Below are 25391 nucleotides of genomic sequence, written 5' to 3' on the forward strand. Positions count from 1 at the left end.
CTCTCAGCAGGGGGGTGTGGTTCCAATTCTCACATACCTAAATTATAAGCTCTACACAGCTCTGTTCATTGATGGATGCATAAGGACTCTGGCCCTTCCCATAGATCTAGGCATATTCTCAGACCCCATGGGCTACCTGGCCAGCTCCATGGAAAATACACTAGTTCAAACCCTGCTAGATGCATAAATGGGCATCATGGAACCTTGGAGCCAAGAAGGTCTTGGAGTCAGAGACAAACTGTGTATCTGGCACATACTGCCTGAGTGACCCTGGACTACTCATTCTGTTTGCCTCAGTTTCCTTATCTGTAAAATGAGAATGAGTATGAAAGCCAGCATTTATATAATGTTTTAAGGTTTGCAGAGTGCTCACTTTATCCTCATAATTACTCTGGGACCTAGATGCTATTATTTTCCATATTTTACAGATGAAGGAATTGACACAAACAGGGGGAAGTGACTTGCTCAGGGTGACACAGCTCATGTCTGAGACAAGAATGGAATTCAAATCTTCCTGATTCCAGACACAGTGCTCTATCTACCTAGCTGTCTTTGATAATAGCATTATTCACACATTTGTTATGAATATAAAATGAGATAATATTTGCAAAATGCTTGGCAAAACATAAAGTGCTACATAAATGTTAGCTATTCTATATAAACATATTTTAGTATTGCCTATTGTTAAATTACATACTCCATATATTTATTTGTATCATATACACACATATGTTAATATAGCCTATTGCTAAATTGTATATATACTATAGATACATTTCTATACATTTATTGAAATGATATTAATACAGTTCCCAAATATAGCATTCTTTAAAAATAATTAATATCATTTAAATAGTCAACTAACTTGGAGCAATGAGCAGAAATTACAGAGAGACAGATTTTGTCCTGATGTCAAAAAAAAGCTTCCAACCAATTAGAGCTATTCCAAATTAGAATCCCAAAGGAGGCAATTAGTTCCCCTTCATCAGAGGTCTTCAAAAGAAGTTATAGAGATCCTACCAAGGGATGTTTATTCAGGAATGGGCTGAACTCAATTGGCCCTTCCAACTCTGAAATTCAGGGATTCCAATACTCTGATTCTGAAAATTATAAAGACCATCAACAGAAGCAGTTGTGCATGCTGAATAACCTACAGGAATTCACCCATCACTCAAAGTCATAGCCAGCTAAAGATAGAAGCCACCAGGAAAGAATCCATCAAGATTCACCTCCAACCCTACTCCATTTCAGGTCACACTTATCTGTATCAAAGAGACAAAAACCAAGAAGAATTTACATATAGGGGCATGGATGAAACCCACACAGGAACACACAGGGGTAAATCTACTAAGCTAATTAAAGGGTTACACTTTCACAGGCATCATCTCACTTGATACTCTTGATGACCTATTAACATAGATGGTGGAGATGTTTTGGGGCAACTTGGTGGTGAAGTAGATAGAGCATTTGGGCTTGGAATCAGAAAGACTCATCATGATCAATTCAAATCTAGCCTCAGATACTTATTAGCTTTGTGACCCTGGGCAAGTCACTTAACCCTGTTTGCCTTAGTTCTTCCTCTTTTTATTTTTTTTTTTGGTGAGGCAATTGGTGTTAAGTGACTTGCCCAGGGTCACAAAGCTAATAAGTGTTAAGTGTCTGAGGCCGGATTTGAACTCAGGTACTCCTGACTCCAGGGCCAGTGTTCTATCCACTGTGCCATCTAGCTGCCCTCTTTTTTTTTTTTAGTGAGCTAGAGAAGGAAATAGCAAACCCCTCCAGTATCTTTTTTTAGGGGGTGAGGTTAAGTGACTTGCCCAGGGTCACACAGCTAGTAAGTGTTAAGTGTCTGAGGTCGGATTTGAACTCAGGTCTTCCTGAATCCAGGGCCGGTGCTCTATCCACTGCGCCACCTAGCTGCCCCCTCCAGTATCTTTGCCAAGAAAACCCCAATGGGGTCATAAAGAGTCTGACCATACTCCAAAAATATGGATATTTTTATTCCAACTTTATGGGAAGAAACTGGGAAGAAAAAAGTAGGTGATTGGCCTAAAATCCCATAGCTGATAACATTTTGAAAACTGAAACTCTAAATGTCTTAATGCCTATTCCATTAAACTTGCCACTATTCCTTGTTTTGTTTTCCACCATTTTCTATGTTCATTCAGAAATTACAGTACAACTCATGTCCTATATATCTATATCCATATATTGTCTTCCCTTACATCTCAGTGTAGGTGAAACAGTGTCACTCAGATCATCACCCATCTAAGAGAGGACACCTCATTGTCATCTTTTATTTGGGAATGTCACTTCTGTTTCCATACTTTCCCAAAAGGCTTCATAGGATTAAAGATTTGTTCTAACCCTACCCATCCCTTATTTATTTTCCAAGTAAGGTAAAACAAGACCCAGAAATGTCCATAACATCAGAAATCTGGAGCAAGAAGAAACAAGAGTGAATTGCATAGCTTGGTTAGGAGGAAACTGAGACCTGGGGACTCTACATGGTAAGCCCAACGTCAGACAGATGGTAAATTTCAAAAGTATGATTTAGACCCCTGTGATTCTCTCACCCTGAATCCCACATACTTTCCATTCTATAAATGGTGCATGCACGATCGCCTCACAAAAGGATTGGAGGTTCCTATCAAGATCAAACCAGACTACTTTATAACTTCATATTATCATAGGATTTAAAGTCAGAAGGGACTTCAAAAATAACAGTCCAATTTCTCATTTTATAAGTATAGAAACTACATTTTTTTAAAATTATAAGTCCTTAGCACTATGGTCTTACTATCAATTTAAGAACTTAATATAAATCATGATAAAAGAATAAAGTGGACAAAGGTAATGTAATATGCTGCAATAATACCAAATGACCTATATCATTAGATTGTGAGCTCCTTGAGAGCAGATATTGTCTTTTGCCTTTTTTTGTAGCCCCAGAGCTTAGCACAGTGCCTAACATATAGTAAATGTTTATTGACCGACTGACTAATATCACAGAGATACTATTAGAATCTAGATACATATGTCAAGGTAGATGACTTCCACCTTCTTGGGTTCAAGGATAGCTTGGGGTTGGGGGCAGGGATATTTGTTTTTATCTCCCAGTGACTGGCATATAGCAGATGCTTAATAAGAGTGTAGCTTTTTGAACACCCTGCCATAGTTGTGGGTGAAGTCTCTATATAGGCTTGGGTGCCAGGGATAGAGGAACCCAGAAGACTTAATGTAGTTCAATCCTTCTCTCCCTTCTCTCCTTACCTTTTGAGTTCACTGAAAAAAAATAGCTTTACATATTTATGTATATATGTGTATGTATATACATTATATATTTGTCTATATAAGTGTAGATACATATGCATATATACATATACATGCATAGACTTTAATCTGTCATCTTTCCCCCAAACTCTTTCTCTTTTTCTTTCTTCTCTTCTCCTTTCTCTTTCCACATATGTGTGTATAGATTGTATATCTATATATATATACACACTTACACATACATACATGTATATATAAACACATGTGTGTATAAAGCATCTCTACCTCTATAGTTGCCCTGGTTAGGGCCAGATCATCATGAAAGGTTACAAACACTTTGTTGTTTATTGTTGTTGTTCTTGTCATTGTTGTTTGTCTTTCATTCCCAAAGAGGACCATGACATCACAGTGATGTCATGACTTGCAGTGAATTGGATTTAAGTGAGGCAGGGCTGTGTAAAGTCAACAGCCTCACTCTTTCCACCAGAGCCATCTGGGTCCAGTAGCAAGATATAGATCACGATGATTGAAGATTTTCCCAGATGTTGAAGGCAATTGGGGTTAAGTTGCCCAGGGTCACACAACTAGTGACTATCTGAGATAAGATTTGAACTCAGGTCCTCCCAACCTCAGGGCCAGTGCTCTATCCACTGTGCCACCTAGCTGGCCCACAAATACTTGTTATGAAAGAATAGATGGATGGAATTAAAGCTCAAAGTGTTTATAGGACATATCAGTCTAGTAGCTCTATAGCTCAACTGAGCTTGGTCTGATTCCTAAGAGGTCCCATCTCTTTTCCTTTGTGATTTTCTTTTTCCATCCCAAATAAGTGGGGGATATTTTTGTATGACCCCTAGAACTCCATGAGGCCAACAAGGACATTGAGTGGAGCACTGGAGATGAAGTACTTTTCCATAGGATTACCACCCTGTGATTCACTCCCTCCAGTAGTTCCTGAGGTGGATGTTTCCTCTCCCACATAATCAATGCAACTCTTCAAAGTCAAACTGACCTTTGTTAATTCTCCCCATGAGGGCTGTGGTGTAGTGACTCAGGAGACACAGCTGGGAAGAAGGTTGGCAACAAGATCCCAAAAGAGCCCGGATACCTGAGCCCTGATGCTCCACGGAGACTTACCCTCCCTCATGTCCTCAGATGCCAATGGGAGAGGGAGTGCCCTCCCATTGACAGGTCAGAAAAAAAAATGTCTGGTGTCTCAGGCCCAGTATGCAGAAGAAAGGTCAGAAAGCTCCCATTTCACTCCCACCCATCTCCCTGAATCCAATCTTCAGGGCCAAGGATCATGACAGGACACAGCCAACTCATTTGTTCAGTCATGGGGATGCCTTAGAAAACAACTTGGACCTTTTTCAGTTTCTGACTTACAAGATGAAGAAGAAGAGGAGGAACAACAGGCACTCCAAGAAGGCCATGGCTACGTGCAGCCCAGCCACTGCACCAACTGTGCCTGCTGCATGCCCAAGGACAAGGCCATCAAGAGATTCGTCATCCACAACATGGTGGAAGCCATGGCTGTCACTGACATCTCCAAGGCCAGTGTTTTCAACTCTTATGTGCTACACAAACTATGTGAAACTGCATTACGGTGTGAACTGCGCGGTCCACAGCAAGGTGCTGAGGAATCCATCACGCAAGGCACGAAAGGAGAGGACACCCCCACCCCGCTTCGGACCTGCTGGTGCTGCCCCCAAACCCCCTCTAAAGCCAATGCAAAGAGCTATCTGCCTATCAAAATTGCTGAACTAATCAGAGAAAAATAAAATGGTTGGTTTAAAAGAAAGAAGGAAGGAAGGAAGGAAGGAAGGAAGGAAGGAAGGAAGGAAGGAAGGAAGGAAGGAAGGAAGGAAGGAAGGAAGGAAGGAAGGAAGGAAGGAAGGAAGGAAGGAAGGAAGGAAGGAAGGAAGGAAGGAAGGAAGGAAGGAAGGAAACAACGTGGAAAGTCAAGAGCAGGAATGTCATCACTGGATGGATCCCCAGGGACACAAGCTCCCCTAGCAGCAGAGCTCACCTCTCCACAACTCCTTTCAATCAGCAGGGTGAGCAGTAGACCACAAGAAACTTAAACAATAAAATAGGGTATGGGAATTTATTTAGCTGAGGGGAAAGGGAAACCAATACCTTTTCTTGCTGTTTGTTTGCTTTGTTTTGATTCCAGCAGTTGCTGATTCGGCTGCCGCCAAGACCCATACTCATGTTCTATCCAGAGTTTCTCCCCCACTGCACCTCTTACCCTTGCTCTGCCAGAGTGTTAGGTTTATTTCAGTTGATGAAATGATGGACTCAAGTTCTAAAGAAAGACCCCAGGATGCCACATGGTCTGAGAAACACTGACAGACAGGGAGGTATTTAGTTGGTTGCTCGTTCAGATGGCATATAAAAATGCCACCCACATTTGAGAAGCCCTATATGGAGTCACCATAAGTCAGCTCTGTCCCTGACAGATTGGCACTAGAGCTCCAGGTTTCACATGATCATAATTTCCTGGGGGTTGGGGGGGGGAGTCCCTCCTGTCCTACTATTCTCAATCTGTTTCTCTCACTCATCCCATCTCATTCCCTAATCTTTCACCCCCCCCTCCCTATTGCAAAGGAGTGTCTTGTTTGAATTGTTCCTTTGCTCCTTGTTTCATAAGTAGGCCTGGAAAGCATGACACTGCAGAGAGAACCTAATCATGTAAATAAAACACTAACCATACACTCACAGGCAATTTGTAAAAATAATATTTTCAATGTAGTCCCCTTAGAAGGAGAAGAGAAAAAAAGAAAAACCCAAGGCAAAGGACCTTATTCAAAGGCCCCAAGCAAACAGATTACATTGAAAAGCTTACATTGTTTCTTATGAGAGAGTGATTGAAAGAAACTGAGTCATTCTTATAAGTTTCCAGGCTTGATTGTGTCAATGAAACTTGCAACCTTGAAGCATTCTCATTGATATAATAACCCATCAAGCTGGTGAAAGCTTTTCACGGCTTTTTTTTTTTCTTTAAGTACATCTTGTCAAAGATATGAAATGAAATACCAACATCTTCCATTTATGAGCTGATTATGGCTAATGGACTCATCATAACTGTAGAATCTTCTTTTTGTTAAAAAAAAACTCACATTATCCAATCATAGAATATAGCAGCTAAAAATGCAGGCTTAATTCTTAATTTCATTCCTGAGGGCAAAGATTCCTCCTAGACCTAACTGACCAGCTGATTTCTCACCAAAGGAAAATTTGAAAGATGAAAGATTTATATTCTGTGAAATATTTTACTTGTCATCATCCTGGAGTTCTGATCTCTCTGGCCTATGACAGAAAAGTTCAGCTATGGATGAGAAAGCTTTGGGAAGATTCCCTCAAAGCCTACACCACACTGCTCCCAAGTGGCTTCTTTGGAGAAACAAAATGCCCAAAAGGGGCTGCAGCCAGAATGATGTAGAGACAAGCTTGTTCACTGGGAGATGACAAACGCACATACCTTGGCCACACATCTTTCCTAATGCCCCAAGCTCAGTTAGCCAAACTGCACCCAACAGCCCTCTGAGCATGTCCAGTGTCATTAAGGAGGTGAAAACTGGCAAGTATTTTTAATAAAGCCATTGGGATAGCTTAACAAATAAGAGTCCAAAATTCAACCTCCCAGGTTAGAGCACAACACAATAGGTTATGATTAGCCACTATACAGAGAGAGAGAGAGAGAGAGAGAGAGAGAGAGAGAGAGATTACATTCATATAGCATTTTAAAGTTTACAAAACGCTTTAACATACATCATCTCACTTGATCCACACAACAACCCTATAGGGTAAGTGTTATTGTCTTCCTCGTTTTACAGATACCAAGCATTAATATGGCACTTGAGGGTTTATAAAAGGCTCATGTTATCTCATATGTTAACTCATTTTATGGTCAAAACAATCCTGGGAGAGAGTTGTTGCTATGATCCCCATTTTTACAGATGAGGAAACTGAGGTTCAAAGAGGCTAGGAGGTTTACCCAACTTTCAAAGTCACACAGCTAGAGTCTGAGACAAAATTTAAACCTAGGTCTTCCTGACTCCAAGTTAAACACTCTTCACTATACCCCACTAAAATTTAGTCATTTTTCAGCTGTATCCAATTCTTCATGACCCCTATTGGAGTTTTCTTGGCAGAGATACTTCTCCAGCTCACTTTATAGATGAGGAAATTGAGGTAAACAGAGTTAAATGACTTGCCCAGGGTGCCACTAGGTGGCACAGTAGATAAAGCACTGGCCTTGAATTCAGGAGGACCTGAGTTCAAATCTGACCTCAGACACTCGACACTTACTAGCTGCATGACCCTGGGCAAGTCACTTAACCCTCATTGACCTGCCGAAAAATAAATAAATAAATAATAAATGACTTGCCCAGGGTCCCACAGCTAATAAGTGTCTAAAGCCAGTTTTGAACTCAAATCTGCCTCACTCCAAGCCTGACACTCTACCCACTGTGCCCCCTAGCTGTCTCTCTGGGAAGTAAGAAAAAAAGAAAAATAATTGGGAAATAGACTTCAAATTATATGTGTCCTATTTATTTCTCTAATTTATTATAATATTTTCATAAATTATGTGCCTTACCTAATCTGCCTATAATGGTTTTACATAGGTAAATTCAGTTTATCCAAAACAATAAATTCAATTTAACAAACACTTATTATTAAACATCTACAATATTCAGAGCTTTTCTTGGTCTTTAAAAAGATAAGTCTACCACAAAATGTAAATTTCTACTACATTTTTAAACTATTATCATTACAATTATAGTTCTTGTCAATAGACTTCCATAGCTCAACAAGTTTTTTACAGGTATAACATGAGGGTCTTAAGAACAGAGACTATTTTTTTTAATTTTGTCTTTGCATCTCCAGAAACCAACATAGAGGCCTTATGCATAGTAGGAACTTTAATGTATGCTTGTGGAATTGAATTAAATTAGTCCTACAGTATAATATATTTCTAGTGCTATTTGCAAAGATTATCTCATTAATCTACCTGCTCTGTGTGTGGAAATAGTCATAAATCATATAAATAAACTGAGTCAACAGAAATAAAACTCAGTTCCCACCTTGCTCTTCCTAGAACAAGACACTCCATCTCCTTACTCCAAGTATTTTCAGTGGCTGTGCCTCATGCCCAGAATGCTCTCTCCCTCCTCTTCTCCCCCTCAGGTTTTTCCTGACTTCAGCCAAATTCCAACTAAAATTCAACCTTCTACAAAAAGTCATTCCCCATCCCTCTTCATTCTAATGCCTTGCCTCCCATTTATCATTTCTAATTTATCCTGTATATTGCTTGTTTCCATATAGTTGTTTGCCTAAAGTCTTCCTCATTAAATTGGGGACTCCTTGAGGGCAGAGACAATTTTTTTACCTTTCTTTGTATCCCAGTGCTTAGCACAGTATCCAGTACATAGTAGGCACTTAATTAATGTTTATTGACTGACTAGTCCAAAGTATTACCTCTTAAACAATAGAGTTGGGGCAACTGGGTGGCACAGTAGATAAAGCACTGGCCCTGGATTCAGCAGGACCTGAGTTCAAATTCAGCCTCAGACACTTGACACTTACTAGCTGTGTGACCTTGGGCAAGTCACTTAACCCTCATTGCCCAGCAAAAAAAAAAAAATATGAGTCATAGATTTATACTAAAAAGAGACTTTAGACTAAAGTTCATGTATAGAGTATACTTAGATAACATGTGTAAAGCATTTAGCAAACCTTAAAGCCCCACATAAATACTAGCTATGGCTATTATTATTTAATTATATTATTATGTAATTAAATATTTAATTGAATAATATTTTAATTGATATAAGAATTAATATTCAATTTTAAATTAAATCAAAAATGCTAAAATATATATTTGAAAATAAATATTTAATTAAATAATATTTTTGTTTTACAGAAGAGGAAACTGAAGCCCGATTAGGCTAAGTAACTTACCCAAGGCCACACAAGTCATAAGTCAATATTCACATCCAGGTCCTGTGATACCAACTTCAGCACTCTTTCCTCTGGACCAGCTTGAATAATAGCAGAGTGTTTGAGATAGAACTCAGAGTTGGAAGATGCTCCATCATCAATTTGATTACATTCAATTTAAAAGGTTTTACACAAACAAAACCAATGCAACCAAGATTAGAAGGAAAGCAGAAAGCTGGGAAACAATTTTTACAGCCAGTGTTTCTGATAAAGACCTCATTTCTAAAATATAGAGAGAAGTGAATCAAATATACAAGAATACAAGCCACTCCCCAATTGAGAAATGGTCAAAGGATATGAACAGGCAGTTTTCAGATGAAGAAATTAAAGCTATAAACCATCATATGAAAAAATGTTCTCAATCACTACTGATTAGAGAAATGCAAATTAAAACTTCTTTGAGGTACCACTTCACACCAATTTAATTGGCTAATATGACAAAAAAGGAAAATGATAAATGTCGGAGAAGATGTAGAAAAATTGGAACACTAATGTACTGTTGGTGGAGTTGTGAACTGATCCAATCATTCTGGAGAGCAATTTGAAACAGTACCCAAAAGGCATACCCTTTGACCTAGCAATATCACTAGTAGGTCTATATCCCAAAGAGATCATTAAAAAGTGAAAAGGACCCACATGTACAAAAATATTTACAGCTGTTCTTTTATGGCAGCAAAGAATTGGAAATTGAGGGGATGCCCATCAATTGGGGAATGGTTAAACAAGTTGTGGTATATGAATGCAATGGAATACTATTGTGCTGTAAGAAATGATGAGCAGACAGATTTCAGAAAAAACCTGGAAAGACTTGAGTGGGCTGATACTGAATGAAATGAGCAGAACCAAGAGAACATTGTACACAGTCTCAACAACATTGTGTGATGATCAACTGTGATAGATAGACTTAGCTCTTCTCAGCAATACAATGACAATGTCAAAAGAACCATGATGGAAAATGCACTCCACATCCAGAAAAAGAACTATGGAGTCTGAATACATATTGAAGCATATTATTTTCACTTTTGTTGTTGTTGTTTCTTCTTTCCTATGTTTTTTTTCTTTTGTTCTGATTCTTCTCTCACAACTTGACTAATGTCAAAAATGTTTAACATGATTGTAATGTATAACCTATATCAGATTGCTTTCTGGCTTCAGGAAGGGGGAAGAAAGGGGAGAGGTTTGGAACTCAAAATATTACAAAAATGAATGTTGAAAACTATGTTTACATGTAATTGGGGAAAAAAGACAAAAAAGACAAAAACAAAAGGAAGACACTCCATCTCCCAACTCCAGACACTTCCATTGGCCATTCCCATGCCGGACATGCCCTCCCTCCTCATCTCCACCTCCTGACTTCTATGGCTTCTCTCAAGTCCCAGCTAAAATCCTACCTTCTACAGGAAGCCTTTATTACCACCCCCCCTTAATTCTAGTGCCTTTCCTCTATTGATGATTTCCTAATTATCCTGTATAGAGATAATTGTTTGTATGTTTCCTCCCCCATTAGACTGTGAGCTGCTTGAGATCAGGGACTACCTTTTGCCTTCTTTGTAGCCCAGGTCCTTAGCACAATGCCTGATATATGGATGAATCTAATAGAAGTTTTTTGTTGTTATTCTGGTTGGAGGAGAGGGGGGAGATAAGGGTGGGGGGTGTTCTGGACCTGTGACTTTGTCAGTTTGGGAACTCCTGTTGTGAAAACATCATCTACTGATGCAAATCAAGAAAGCCTCCTTTACTTAGAGCCTTAAAGACTTCCTGGAGAACTTAAAGGTTTGCCTTGTCATTGATCAAACAGTATGTCTCAGAGAATGAACCCAGGTCTTTCTTACTGCAAGGATGGCCCTCTATCTCTTATACTTTGCTGTCTCTCTCATTTTATGATACAAAAATTGCAATAAACCAATTAATTGACATAACATTCATCCAACTCCAGTTTTATTAGAAATAAAATTGAAATCTCTAAATAAGAATTTGTTAGAAATTCTAAAAAAGTATTCAGGACTAATTAATCAAAATTGTTTGCCACAGTCAAGCCAAATGCAGCTTTATTTATAAATACACACACACTTCAAAAAGGGTCAGGTATAAATAAGAGTTCTAAAAGCTGTGCATCTGTGAAGGAGGCATTATTATTCATTCCACAAATCCTTCTTACTTCTCACAATTTATTGACCTGAGAACACCCCAACTGTTCCAGCAGAACCATTAAGGTCAATTTTGTTAATCCTACTGCCACTAGAGATATCTGTTCCAGCTTATCAGGTAAATAATGATCCAGTGAAGATGAAACTTGTCCATTCATCCCCCTCAAAGAGGAAGGCAAGGCCCGGATTCATTCATTATTATATTCACAAGCCCTATTGAGGTAGAGGAAGCCAGCTTTGAAGTGAAATAGCTCTCAAATGCAGGAAATGTGTGTTGCTTTAAAATTACACTGTTCTTACAACTGAAGATAGTGAACCTCAGGTGGATAAAGTGAAGGCTAAAAGACTGAAAGCAAATAATAAGGAATTATTCCATCAATTCTACCCTTCCCCACTTTGCTCACCTTTACACTTTCTCTCCCCTGGCTCTAAATCTGTAATGAGGAGAAATGAGGATGGCGCTTTGTCCTAGGATACAGACATCCAGAAGAGCACACTTCCTCCTATAAGGGATGTTTCCTCCCCAGGCTCTCATTTCCTCCCTGTAGGGACTACCCAGCCATCAGTCTGGTTCAGGACCTCATCATCTCACACTTGGACTGGTACGATAGCCTTCTGCCTGATGTTCTTGCCTAGAGTCCCTCCCCACTCCAGTTTATCCTCCACTCAGCTATCAAAGTGATCTTCCTAAAGTGTCGATCTAACTATGTGACCACTCTACTAAAGAAATTCTGGTGATTCTCTACCTCTGGGATCCAATGGAAAATCTGGCTTCATAGCCTTGTCCCCGCATATCTTTCCAGTCTTTTTACACCTTTCTCTCCTCTGTATATGCTACAATCCAGTCATTCTGTCCTCCTGTTTACCACACAAGTCCCTCTATCTCCCAACTCTACACATTCTCATTGGCTGCCTCCCAAACCTCAAATGTTCTCCTCCTTCGAAAGGAAGCCAAACTCTAAGTAATTGAAAAAATAATAATGGAACAGAAATGAAATATTAGACACTTCACTCCTCTTGACAGAGCAATAGGAGAATACTAGAATGAGATGCTATATACTTTGTTCAGATAAGGTCACTCTATTGTGACGTACTTTTTTCATAACTGTTTTTCACTGTTATCAGGGTTCACTTTAAGTAGGAATGAGGGTTGAATTTCTAGAAATAAGAGGGAGCATGGCTCCCTCTCCTTCTACCACCAACAAGACCACACATAACCCTGGCTAAAAAAAAAAAATGAAACTATTCTCAAATAACCAACATCTATTTTATTTACACTTTTAAATCACATAGAACATGCCAAGAGAAGGCAATAGAAATGAGAATTGTAAGAGTGTCAGGGACAAAAAAGAACTACTAAGATCATCTAATCCATCTCCCTGCTTTGGACCAGAATGATCCTCAAATCAAAACAGCAAAATACCAAAGCTTTTATGATGTCCAGAGATCCCTCTTTGCAACATGTTCTTAAGCCTACTCAAACAAGAGTCTCCGTCTAGCCTCCCGCTTCAGATGATGAAGCCATGGTTTTTGAATAAAAAAGGATAACAACTTCCAACTTCTACAGCCTGGGGCCCAAGAGGAGCACTGACTGCAAAGCAAGACCAAAAATCAAAATGGAAAAGAGAGTATATCCCACTTGAACATGTAATCTACTTTAAAAATACTTTTCAGGGGGAAGCTAGGTGGCACAATGGATAGAGTACCAGCTCTGGATTCAGGAGGACCTGACTTCAAATCTGGTCTCAGACACTTAACACTTACTAGCTATGTGACCCTGGGCAAGTCACTTAACCCCAACTGCCTCACCAAAAAAAATTTTTTTAAATATATTTTAAGCTATATTGGGAGATACATTATGGTATGACCTTGGAAACGGGAAGATCTGTGTCGAAGTCTTGCCTTTGATACATAGTGGATGTGGGACCCAGGGCAATTCACTAAGCCTCTCTGTGTTCTAATCTAAGCAACTGTCTAAGATAATAAATTGCAGGGAAGGTGCACCTGTGTTAGTGGAAAAAGTTTCCCATACCAGGAGTGAAGAAAAACATAGTGGGACAAGAAATCTAAGTGATAGAAGAGATTGAACAAAGGTGTTTCTCTCTCTCTCTCTCTCTCTCTTCTTCCTTCCTTCCTTCCTTCCTTCCTTCTTTTGTAGAAACTTGTTTGCAAATGAACAAGATCAATGTTCAAATAGTTCTGTGGATGCATTTAGTAAAGTTATTATGTAATCATGAAACTTCTATGATATCACACCCACAGATTCATATAACAACATATTAAAATAAAAAGGAGGTGGCCTGGAGGGAGTATTTATATAACTTCCCTAGTTATTTCGAGGTTCCTCTTTTTTTCTCACAAAGAAATGAGGTTTTTCTCCCTTTTCTCTCTTTTCTCCCTTTTCTCTTTTCTCCCTTTTCTTCCTTTTCTTCTTCATACCACAAGCTTTTTCTAAGTTTCTGTCTCTGCTTTGTCTCTCTCTTTCTCACTTCTGTCTCTTTCTGTCTCTGTGTCTGTCTGTCTCTGTCTCAGCCTCTGTCTCTCTGTCTCTCTGACTGTCTCTGTCTCTGTGTGTGTATGCCTCTCTATATGTCTCTTTCTGGGGGGCAGCTAGGTGGCGCAGTGGATAAAGCACCAGCCCTGGATTCAGGAGTACCTGAGTTCAAATCCAGCCTTAGATACTTAACACTTACCAGCTGTGTGACCCTGGGCAAGTCACTTAACCCCCATTGCCCTGGGAAAAAAAAAAAGCAAACAAACAAACAAAAAGAAACACATATATGTCTCTTTCTGTGTGTGTTTCTCTGTTTCTCTGTGTGTGTCTCTCTGTCTCTCTCTCTCTCTCTCAAAAAATAAGTGTAATTCCAGCACTTAGCATAGTTCCTGGCTTATAGTAAATGCCTAATAAATGCTTTTTCATTCATTCATTTAGTCAGTCGGTCAGTCATAATTAGTTTTCTATCACTATTATATGACTCTGTACCAGGGTTATGATGTTTCCCTATACTCCTTGATTATTCCTCTTTTCTGTCCAAATAGCCTGTACTAATCTCCTATAGCCATTTATCAGCAAAAGGAATAATGGGAAGTGTAATTTTTTTCCATCTGGAAAGAAAGACTAAAGGAAGGATCATGGAGTAAGAAACCACACTGAATGGAGGAAGCCCAGGCACTTTGAAAATCCCCAGAATACTCTTAAAGGTCAGTCATTCGCAATCCCAAAGTCACCTAATGTATTATTAAATGGCCCACATATGATCATCTTTTCCACAAGAATAGTATGAAATATTTTACGAAGTGATTTGCTAAAATCTTGGGGAAACTTTCATTATCCTGATTAGATAGTAATCCTGTTTTTAAAAAGGAAGGTCAAAAGGTAAGTCTGCCATGGTGGCTCTTGGTATCACAAATTCACTAACTATGTCTTTAGTAAATAAAAGAATTTAAAAGCACTTATTGAACTATATTACAAGTATTATACTAAGTGCTGAGGATACAAACACAAAACAAGCCCGATCTTGAAGAGCTTACATTCTATTGGGGGAGACAACACATATAGCCCATTGGTAATCAGGGAAATGTGTTTATATCTGGAAAGTCACAGGAATGGTAAGTGGACCAATGGGGCCATCCATTGATTGACCCTTTCCAGAGGCAATAGTGGTATTGATTTGATTACTGTTTTCAGAAAGAAGAAAAGAGAAAGAAAAGGAGACATGATAATATGCCACCCGGGGGAAAGGCAATTAATCACCAGGATAAAGATGAATAATCCCAGGGAGGTCAAAGCTGAGTGAATGAAGGTCTCTGGGGTATAGTCTATCCAGTTTGGAGGCCAGAGCAACAGAAAATTCCTGGGATGAAAAAGCATGGTCCCAGAGAGTTCAGACCTGATCCATTCCAGAATTTTCCCTAGAATCAAAGCCAATCTCAGTGGCCTGTAGTTTTTAATTTCTCTTCTCTTCCCTATTTTGAAAATCAAAATATTTTCCCTTCTCCAATTCTATGAAACCTCTCTTGATCCCTACAATCTTGTAAATATCACTAATAGTAGCTCAGCAATCACATTGCTTGTTCTTTCAATACTACAGGATTTAGGCCATCTGGGCCAGGTGATTTGTATTCATCAAAGACTGCTAGGTGGTATCTCTGTCTCTGTCTCTGTGTGTATCTCTCATATCAACTCCCTAATAGCAATGTTTGATCTCCCTTTCTGATACAAAGATCATTCTCTTTCTGTTGTCAGTTTCCAATGTTCCATCCACTCCAAGTGTTCCTTCTCATTCCTTCTATGTAGCTAAAAACAACCCTTGTAGTGATCCTTCATTTCTCTGCCCACCCTCAGATGATTTTAAACTTTATCATTCCCAGGGGCAGCTAGGTGGTGCAGTGGATAAAGCACCAGTCCTGGATTCAAGAGAACCTGACTTCAAATCCTACCTCAAAGACTTGATACTCACTAGCTGTGTAACTCTGGGCAAGTCACTTAACTTTCATTGCCCCACCCCCAAAAAATATTTTTTAATGTTTGAAAAAAACTTTATTATTCTCACAATTATTTTATAAGACTGTGCTACACACTCTTACAGTCAACCTCTGTTGCCTGCTCTTGCTTCTATATTCTATACCTATATAATATATGTATATATATAAGATAACATTTGTATAGCATTTTAAGGTATGCAAAGTACTTTTTTATAATTTTATCTCACTTTGTCCTCACAACTTCCTTCAGAGGTAAGTGAAATTATTATCCCCACTCTACAGATTAGGAAATAGAAGCAAGTTACTTGCCCAGGATCACAGAGTTGGCAAGTGTCTAAAACCAGACTTGGGGATATAAATACAAGCAAACAAGGCAATCGCTGACCTCAAAGAGCTTACATTCTAATAGGGGAACACAACACATAAGGAGATGTTGGGAAAAGTAGAGGATACGCTCAGAGACAGGATGATGAGATAGCAAGAGAAGTGGTGTGAAGAGACAGAGAAAGCTCGCCCATCAGAGCTAGGCAGAGTACTGGTTTCTCGTGAGAGGATGAGGAAGAGGATGAGCAGGGAGCAGGGACTAGGGGGCATGCTGTAGAGAAGTTTGAAAAGTATTCTGGCGGATTATCAGGATAAAGTCAAAGTTCACCAATGAAGAACAAAACGGTTGTCAAGAGTGAAAGCATATTCAACAGCCATGGAGAGTAATGCTTATGCAACACTGGAAGACATCAGAACCCATCTTGACATCTTTGAACAGTATCCATCAAGACACTATGACCCATCTTGGACTATTGGGAAACAAACCCCTCTTCTCTCATCAAAAAGACTAGGATTGGGGGCAGCTAGGTGGCGCAGTGGATAAAGCACTGGCCCTGGATTCAGCAGGACCTCAGTTCAAATCCAGCCTCAGACACTTGACACTTACTAGCTGTGTGACCCTGGGCAAGTCACTTAACCCTCATTGCCCTGCAAAAAACAAGCAAACAAAAAACAACAACAATAAAAAAGACTAGAATTACAGAAGGGGGCACACATTGTCGGCCAAAGTCAATCTTTTGGTTAGTAGTGTTTAAATGCACTTCTTGTTACTGGAGTATGGGGAGTGTTAGTATGAAAGTTTGGGGGAAGGCATTGGGAAGTGTGGAATTTTTTTAATTATGAAAATTATCTTATGGGTCAGAGTTGGTCAATTCAAGTAAACTAATAGCTGAGTAAGATAAAAAGGCCTTTTCTCTTTAAGATGAATTTTATCTGGGGGACAAAAGGAACAGTGGCTTTTGGAGTCAGAGGACCTGGGTTCTAATCTTGTCTTTGATACTTTACCTATGAATGACCTTGGACAGATCACTTAACTTCTCTGTGACTCAGTTTCATCATTTGTAAAATGTGGATGAACTAGATGTCCTTTAAGTTCCTTTCTAGCTGAATATCCACAAATCCTATGATCAACAAGCAACATTACAATCCAGTAGATAACTATTTAACTTTATCAGTATGCTATAGAGGATATTTTTGCTTATACCACATGATGTAGTGGGAAAAGCTGTCCACTAGGAGCCAGAATTGGAGTCCTATTTCAGACCTTAACTGTCCTCAATTTCCTTATTTGTGAAAATGGAGGCAATAATACTAGTACAACCCAGGGTTGTCTAAGAAAAATACTCTGTAAACCATAAAGTTATTTATTCATGTGAGTTTTTACCATATAACCTCCTTGGGGAGATGGAAGGAGAGGAAGAAAGAGAGAGAGGGAGAGAGGAGGGGATAGGAAGGAGGGAGGAAGATGGAGATGGGGGGAAGAAGGAGGAAGACAGAGACAGAGGGACAGAGAGAGAGAGAGCTCAAAACATAATGTCCAATTTCATGCTGAGGATCAATATTCAGTGAAAGCAAGGCAATGAGACCCAGAGCCTTGTAGTTTCTTTCAAATAAATTTGGTCAGTGTGAAGAGAGGTAAGAATGATGGAAGCACAATAATTATCCCTTTCCATGGCACTTCAACCTTCATCTTTATTAAAGTCTACCAAATGTCTCACACCATCATCTCAACCAACTTTGACATGAAAACAATTTGTGGAAGTGGCATGTGTACTTGAGAAAGCCAACTGTGTACCTTCCTTCCAACCTCTCTGACTAAACAGTCCCCAGCCTATCACTCCTGGAGTTTCCCTTCCCAGGAATGGTGACATGGGGAGCATGGCCATTTATTTGGCTTAAGGAACACATTAATTTATCTGGTTTCTAGAATTTAAACATCTGACGAATGACAGTGGGGTTGATTTTATTCATCAGCTAATTGCTTTGCCACCTGGAGCTGAAGCTTTATATATGCAGCTTATAAAAGATCTAAAAAGGATCTCAATTATTCTTTAATTTGTTCCTTGAATATAAAGTAGGAAAATCTGGCTTAATCAAACATTGTCTCAATTCTACTGGGATATGTCTAGTTACCTTATAACAAGGTAAGCTTTCATTTAATCATATGATATGATAATTCCCCACTTTCAAGCCAAGTATCCTCTTAGTTACAATCAATTTTCCACTGAAAAAATAAACATTGTCTCTTTACTGAAATCCCAGTAGAGGAAAATAGCCCTTTTTAATGAAACTTGCTGCTAATACAACCACACTAGGAATTTCTGTGTTGGAATCCATTAAACCCCCTAATTTGACATTGCTGGTAAATTGCAGCATAAAGAGAGCTCCATGAACAATCCCCCTTGCACATGGCCATCCCTGGCACACGTGGATGAAATGGATAATGAGCACACACACACACACACACACACACTCACATACATGCTGCTTGCTAGAATTTATTAAATCTCACTTAATAAATGTTTTAATCAAGATGAATTCTATGATTTATCAGGAAGAGGAGAGAAAAAAAGAAGCTAACCATTCTGCAAATTTTTTTCTGTTGTTTTAAATTTCACTAAATGAACAAGGGATTCAGTATGAGTTGTGGGACTGCTAAGAATCTCAAAAATTAAAAAGTGCTATTGCAAGTGGTTGTGATTATAACAGCCAAAACATGTGATCTTACAACCAACTGAAAGTCAGAACTGGAATAACAATCATATTCATAATCATGGTGGTGGTAGGCTACTTGGCCTTTTCCCTTTCAGGATAGTTTTAGTGGGAAAGAGAATGAATAGGATTAGGAGTAAAAAAAAGTCGTGTTTAGAATTCCAGCTCCATTACTCATTACCTCTGTGACCCTAGTCAATTCATTTAATGTCTCCAAACCTCTGTTTATTCATCCACAAAATGGGGGTGATGATGCTTATATTATCTATAGAATTACCATAAGGATTGAATTAATTACTGTATATAATATCCTTGTAACCACAAAGCAAAACATAAATGCGAGTGGTTATTATTTCCCATCCCACTTCCCGCAAATCACTGAATTTTGGAGTCAAGAAATAACTTAATCCAACTCTCACATTTTAAAGATGAAAAGAACTGAAGAACAAACAAGTTAAACAGCATTGTAATTAGGAATATTTTTATCTAGAGTAAAAAGAGCTATGAGACGAGGGGGAATAGCAATACAAAGAACAGTTCAACTCTAGGTGTAGTCATGCCTGGAAAGAAGGAATTTTGAGCCTTCTCCTTAGAATATTGAGAAGGTAGGGCAGCTAGATGGTGCAGTGGATAAAGCATCAGCCCTGGATTCAGGAGTACCTGAGTTCAAATCGGCCTCAGACACTTGACACTTACTAGCTGTGTGACCCTGTGCAAGTCACTTAACCCCCGTTGCCCCACAAAAAAAAAAAAAGAAAAAAAAAAGAATATTGAGAAGGAAGACAAGCTCTACAATAAAGGTACCACAATGACATGACCCTGGAAGGGGTGGGGCTAGGAGCTGGAAGAGATAGTTCCACCAAATGGTGGCATGGCTAGAAGAGGACTATTGGACAAGGTGGAGGGTGCTTACTATGGGGAGGAAACGCACCCTCTTAGGGATAAAGCTTCCTTCACTTTAATCCCCAAACATCAATGCCTTGGAACAAAGCTCCATTTGCCCCATGACAATTACTTCTCTGAGTCTGTTAGGAGCAGATATTGAACTAAATTCCAAATCTCCTGCTTCCCAGACTTAGTATTCTTCTACTTTACCTCTGCCTTTCTCCATGGAACCTCTACTGGTTCCTTATTAAAGAAAAACTAGATCAAGAAAGAAACTGACACCAATTATAACTTTAGTGAGAGGTGATGGGGAGTTCAGGAACTTCTGTCACCAAAGTATATCTAGTATGAGGATCTTCCCCTCCTCTTCTCAGCTGGTAAGTCCAGGCTGTAACCACTCATTTTACAGCATTACTCTCCATCTTTAGAGTTCTGATGAGCAGAATAGCCAGAGAGAGTGAGTGAGTGAGTGAGTGACAGACAGAGAGATAGACAGACAGATACAGAGAGATACAGAAACAGAGATAGAACCAGAGACACAGAGACACAGAGACAGAGACAGAGACACAGAAAGACAGAGAGAGCTCACAACCCCAGGAGTGGTCAGATAAGTAAGATAAAAATGAGATATTATCTCCCTGCTTTGCTGTAGACTGAATTTCAGTACACTTAAATCGGTCTCCCAGGAGTTTTTCTGTTTTCCACTTATAATGGTCTTCAGGAATATTAAAGGCAAACTCTACCCTTCACAAGGCAAAAATATCTTCCACAACTTTCATTATATGGGATAAATACAGGTGCGATTGTACCAAGTCAATACAGTATTAAAATATTATGTTCACCCCACTGATGAACTATTCAAAGGGCTTATGGATGTTTTTCTTTGGGAGAGCTTGTAGCTGTATAAACATCTGCATCTTTTGATTGCTACCCCTACCTACATAGCCTTTCTCCCACTACTAGCCCCCTCACTCTCTCTACTCATTCACAATGAGTTGGACCCATGACCCCAGTTCCATTTTTTTTTTTTGGTGAGGCAATTGGGGTTAAGTGACTTGCCCAGGGTCACACAGCTAGTGTTAAGTGTCTGAGTCCAGATTTGAACTCAGGTCCTCCTGAATCCAGGGCCAGTGCTTTATCCAGTGGGCCACCTAGCTGCCCCTCCCCAGTTCCATTTTTAATTCTGATATCTGTGAGCCTAATTAAGGTCCAAAAACTAGATTCACTTAAGAAAGAATTTGAGCAGGGAGGAGGGGTCTAAACACACAGGCACATGTGCACATGCCACACACACACACACACACACACACACACACACACACACACACACACACACACACACCTCCTTGTCAAGAGTCTTCAAGTAAACAAGACAAGGCATCATTTCAGTGTCTCTTTCACCTGATCCACTTTTTCCCTTTGGTTATCATTCAGTGCATTGAGAGCTGCCCCTTGGGCATCTGCAGGCTCTGGCTGGGTTTGATGCCTCGGTGTGATACAAGTGAGAAACACTTCCACTTATCTGCATCCATATGACTTACTTCTCCTATTCATTCAATTCAAGTGGTTCCTGAGTGTCTGCCCTGCCCCTGCCCTGTAGGAGCTTGTAATCTATTTGGGAAGACTCGATACACATTTACGAAATGGTAAGATGATAAGGAAGACAGAATATGATTAAGTGACAACATGAATGGAATAACATTAGTTGCTAAAAGAATGTCAGTGCAGAATTATGAACAGCAAGCAGAGCAGGGGGGACAGAAAAAATAGTTAAGGTAAGCAAAGAAAGACAAGGAGGGACAGCCAGAGAATAAATATGGAAACGGGCTAGATGCTGGGATACCAATGCTAACAACATAACTAAAGGGTTAGTTTTTTTTGTTCAGTTGTGTCTCATTTTTCATGACCCCATTTGGGATTTTCTTGGCAAAAATATGAGAGTGGTTTGCCATTTACTTCTCCTGCTCATTTTACAGATGAAGAAACTGAGGTAAACAGGGTTAAATGACTCACCCAGTGTCACACAGCTAATAAGTGTCTGAAGCCAGATTTGAACTCAGGTGTTCCTGACTTCAGGCCCAGCACCCTATCCACTGCACTACCTAGCTGCCCCAAAGGGTTAGACAGGCAGGTAGTGAATATTTATTCAGTGTTTTCCATGTACAAAGCACAAGAATAAAAAGAAAGACTAAGGACAGTCCCCACTCTCAAAGAGCTCAATTTCTAATGGGAGAGACAACATGCAAAAACCTTCATACAAACAAGCTATATAAAGGATAAATTGGGGAAAATCAACAGAGGAAACGCACTAGAATTAAGGGGATTGGAAAAGGTTTCCTGCAGAAGATGGAAATTTAGTCGAGACTTGAAGGAGGACTGAGAATCTAGGATCTAGATAGAGGCTTAGAATAAGGGTAAGTATTTCTTGTCCCAATTTCCTCATCGGTAAGTGAGTAGCTCAGACTAGATGACCTAACTCTAGGATTTAGGAAATTGCCTTTTGAAAATACAAATAGGTAATATAGATAGCTTGAGCTTATACAGGCCAAAATTGGGTATTAACAACCTTAGCTCAAGTCCAAAGGGAATAAGACCAAAAAAACCCAAAACAAAACAAACCAAACCAAACCAAACACACACACACACACACACACACACACACACACACACACACACACACAAAAAAAAAACAGGTGTTTTGGGCAGGAGAAAGAGATTGAGAATCCATGCAGTCAGGCAAGGTTTAAGGAGCAGGTAAGGTCTAATATTTGGAACAGCCACTGATAATGCCTGGGGAGTATGAACCAAAAGGGAGGTGAGGATGAACCAGCAGTCACAATAAAGATACTAAGGGTCCAGGCTCCTAAAAGAAATTAAGCTTACAAATGAAGATGAAGGGACATTGAAAAACTGTCACCTGGCTCATAATTCGATTCAACAAACAGTTATTGAGCACCTACTGTAGGCCAAATAATTACTTTGTTTGCAGATAAGCAAATAGAGCCTGGCTAGACCTTCTAAACTCTGCTAAATTCATCTTATCTATAAAAATAGTCTTGATCTTATTTCTTATCTTATTTGTCCATATTCTGAGATAGACCACATTTTTTTAAAATGAAAACTGCTTTCTTGACAAGCATCCTCTCCAGCTATCCACAAAGAAAGTAGGGTCTACCTGAGCATCTCACCATCTGCCATCCTGATGAGTGTGTGTGTGTGTACCTTCTGTTTTCTATCTCACATTCTTATTCTGGGAATTATAATCAAATTAATATTGCTATTTCTTTGGGAAAAGTCATGACAACTGAATGCCCTATGCCTCTACTCCAAATGTCTTCTTGTTATTATTGTTGTTGTTGTTGAATCATTTCAGTCATGTTTGACTCTTTGTGACCCCATTTGGGGTTTTCTTGGCAAAAACACTGGAGTGCTTTGCCATTTCCTTCTTCAGCTCATTTTATAGATGAGGAAACTGAGGCAAATAGGGTTAAATGACATGCCCAAGGTCACACAGCTAGTGTCTGAGGTAGGATTTGAACTCAGGTTTTCCTGACTCCAGGCTGTATGCTCTATCCACTGTGTCACATAGCTGCCCCTGCATCACACAGTTGCCCCAATTCCTAGGATTCCCCAAATCAAAATTCTCTTCTCTGACTACCATTTCCCTATATAAGTTTTATGCCCCTATTATCAGGTAAGCTCCTTAAGGGCAATTTTGCATTCATAGCTCCAGCAAGTAGTGTTATATCTGGCCTATAGCAATCACTTGATACATGTTGTTTGGTTGGGTTTTTTTTTAAGTCAGTCAATTGGGGTTAAGTGACTTGCTCAGGGTCACACAGTTAGTAAGTGTTAAGTGTCTGAGGCCGGATTTGAACTCAGGTCTTCCTGACTCCAGGGCCGGTGCTCTATCCACTGTGCCACCTAGCTGCCTCCGGATTTTTTTTAAAGAACAGAATTTCCTATTCTAGAAAATGGCCAAATGTTATCACAAAGGCTCCCCAAAGAGACTGAATCATTGATCATTTCATTATCTATTAATTCAAAGCACTTATTAAGATTTAAAGGTAGCGAGACAAAAATGAAATTTCCCCTTACCTCAAGGTGCTTACATGACAGGAGTGAAGATGGGAGAAGGGAAGGAGGAGGACAGAACAGATGAACACAAATAGGAAAATATAAAATGTATACGTCATAAATTGGAGTGAGGATTGGGGAGCGGAGGGCACCAACAACTGGTAGGATGAAGATGGACCATATGTTGGACCAGCCTTGAAGGCTGAGCCTTGAGCTGAGCCTTGAAGGAAGCTAAGAATGCTACAAGGCTGATGTGAGGAGGAAGTGCATTCCAGCCATGGGGTTTGTGGTCATGGTGGTTGTTGTTTGTCCTTCATTCTTTTGGGGGGGGGGCAATTGGGGTTAAGTGACTAGCCCAGGGTCACACAGTCACACAGCTAGTAAGTGTTAAGTGTCTGAGGCCGAATTTGAACTCAGGTACTCCTGAATCCAGGGCTGGCGCTCTATCCACTGCGCCATCTAGCTGCCCCTGCCCTTCATTCTTGAAGAGGACCATGATATCAGGGAGGCGATGTCATGATTTACAATGAATTGGCTTTAAGTGAGAAAGGGCTGTGTAAAGTCACCGGCCTCACTGAGGAAAGATAAGTTCTGTTTAGGACTTCATGTGTTTAAGTATCCTGCAAGATATCTAACTGGAGATGTATAGCAGGCAATGGGAGACTGATGGTTGGGAGACAGACTAGATCTGGATATATAGATTGGAGAGTCATCTCCATTATCATTATAAATGAATCCATGAGAAATGATGAAATCACCAAGAGAATGTAGAGAGAAAAGAGAAAGACCCAAGAGACCCACAGATAGGGGCCAGGACATAAATGATAATCCAGAAAACCATGAGACAGAAGTATCACAAAAACCCAGGAAGAAGAGAGCATTCAGGAAGAAGGAATGTTCCAAACTGTCAGTTGCTACAGAGGGGTTCAAGAAGGATGAGGACTGAGAAGAGACCATTAGGGAATCAATAAGAACCTTGGAGAAAGCAGCTTCTGTTAAGTGACGAAGTCAGAAGCCAGGTTACAAGGCTGAAAAGTAAGAGGAGGAGAAGTAGAGAAAATTAATCTAGACAGTATTTCTTAAGGGTTTGTGCACAGAGATAGCAATGTTGTTTGATAAAGAACTTTGAATGACTTGACTATTCTCAACAATACAATGACCCAAGACCAAGCCAAAGGGCTATTGATGAAACATACTCTCCACCTCCAAAGAAAGAACTGATATTCACTTTCTTTCATTTTTTTCTTTTAATCAAGTTTTCTTATACAAAATTACAAATATGGTAATGTTTTACATAATCATACATGTATAACCCATATCTGATTGCTTGACACCTGGGGGAAGCGGGGTAGGGAAGGGAGGAGGGATAAAAATTGGAACCCAAAACTATAAATAAAAATGTTTATTATATTAAAAAATTTTAATTTAAAAAATTTTTTTCAGAGTTTGTGAAACAAAGGAAATATAGGATGAGACCTCAAG

This window comes from Dromiciops gliroides, chromosome 2 (assembly GCF_019393635.1).
Source record: "Dromiciops gliroides isolate mDroGli1 chromosome 2, mDroGli1.pri, whole genome shotgun sequence".
Taxonomy (NCBI): domain Eukaryota; kingdom Metazoa; phylum Chordata; class Mammalia; order Microbiotheria; family Microbiotheriidae; genus Dromiciops; species Dromiciops gliroides.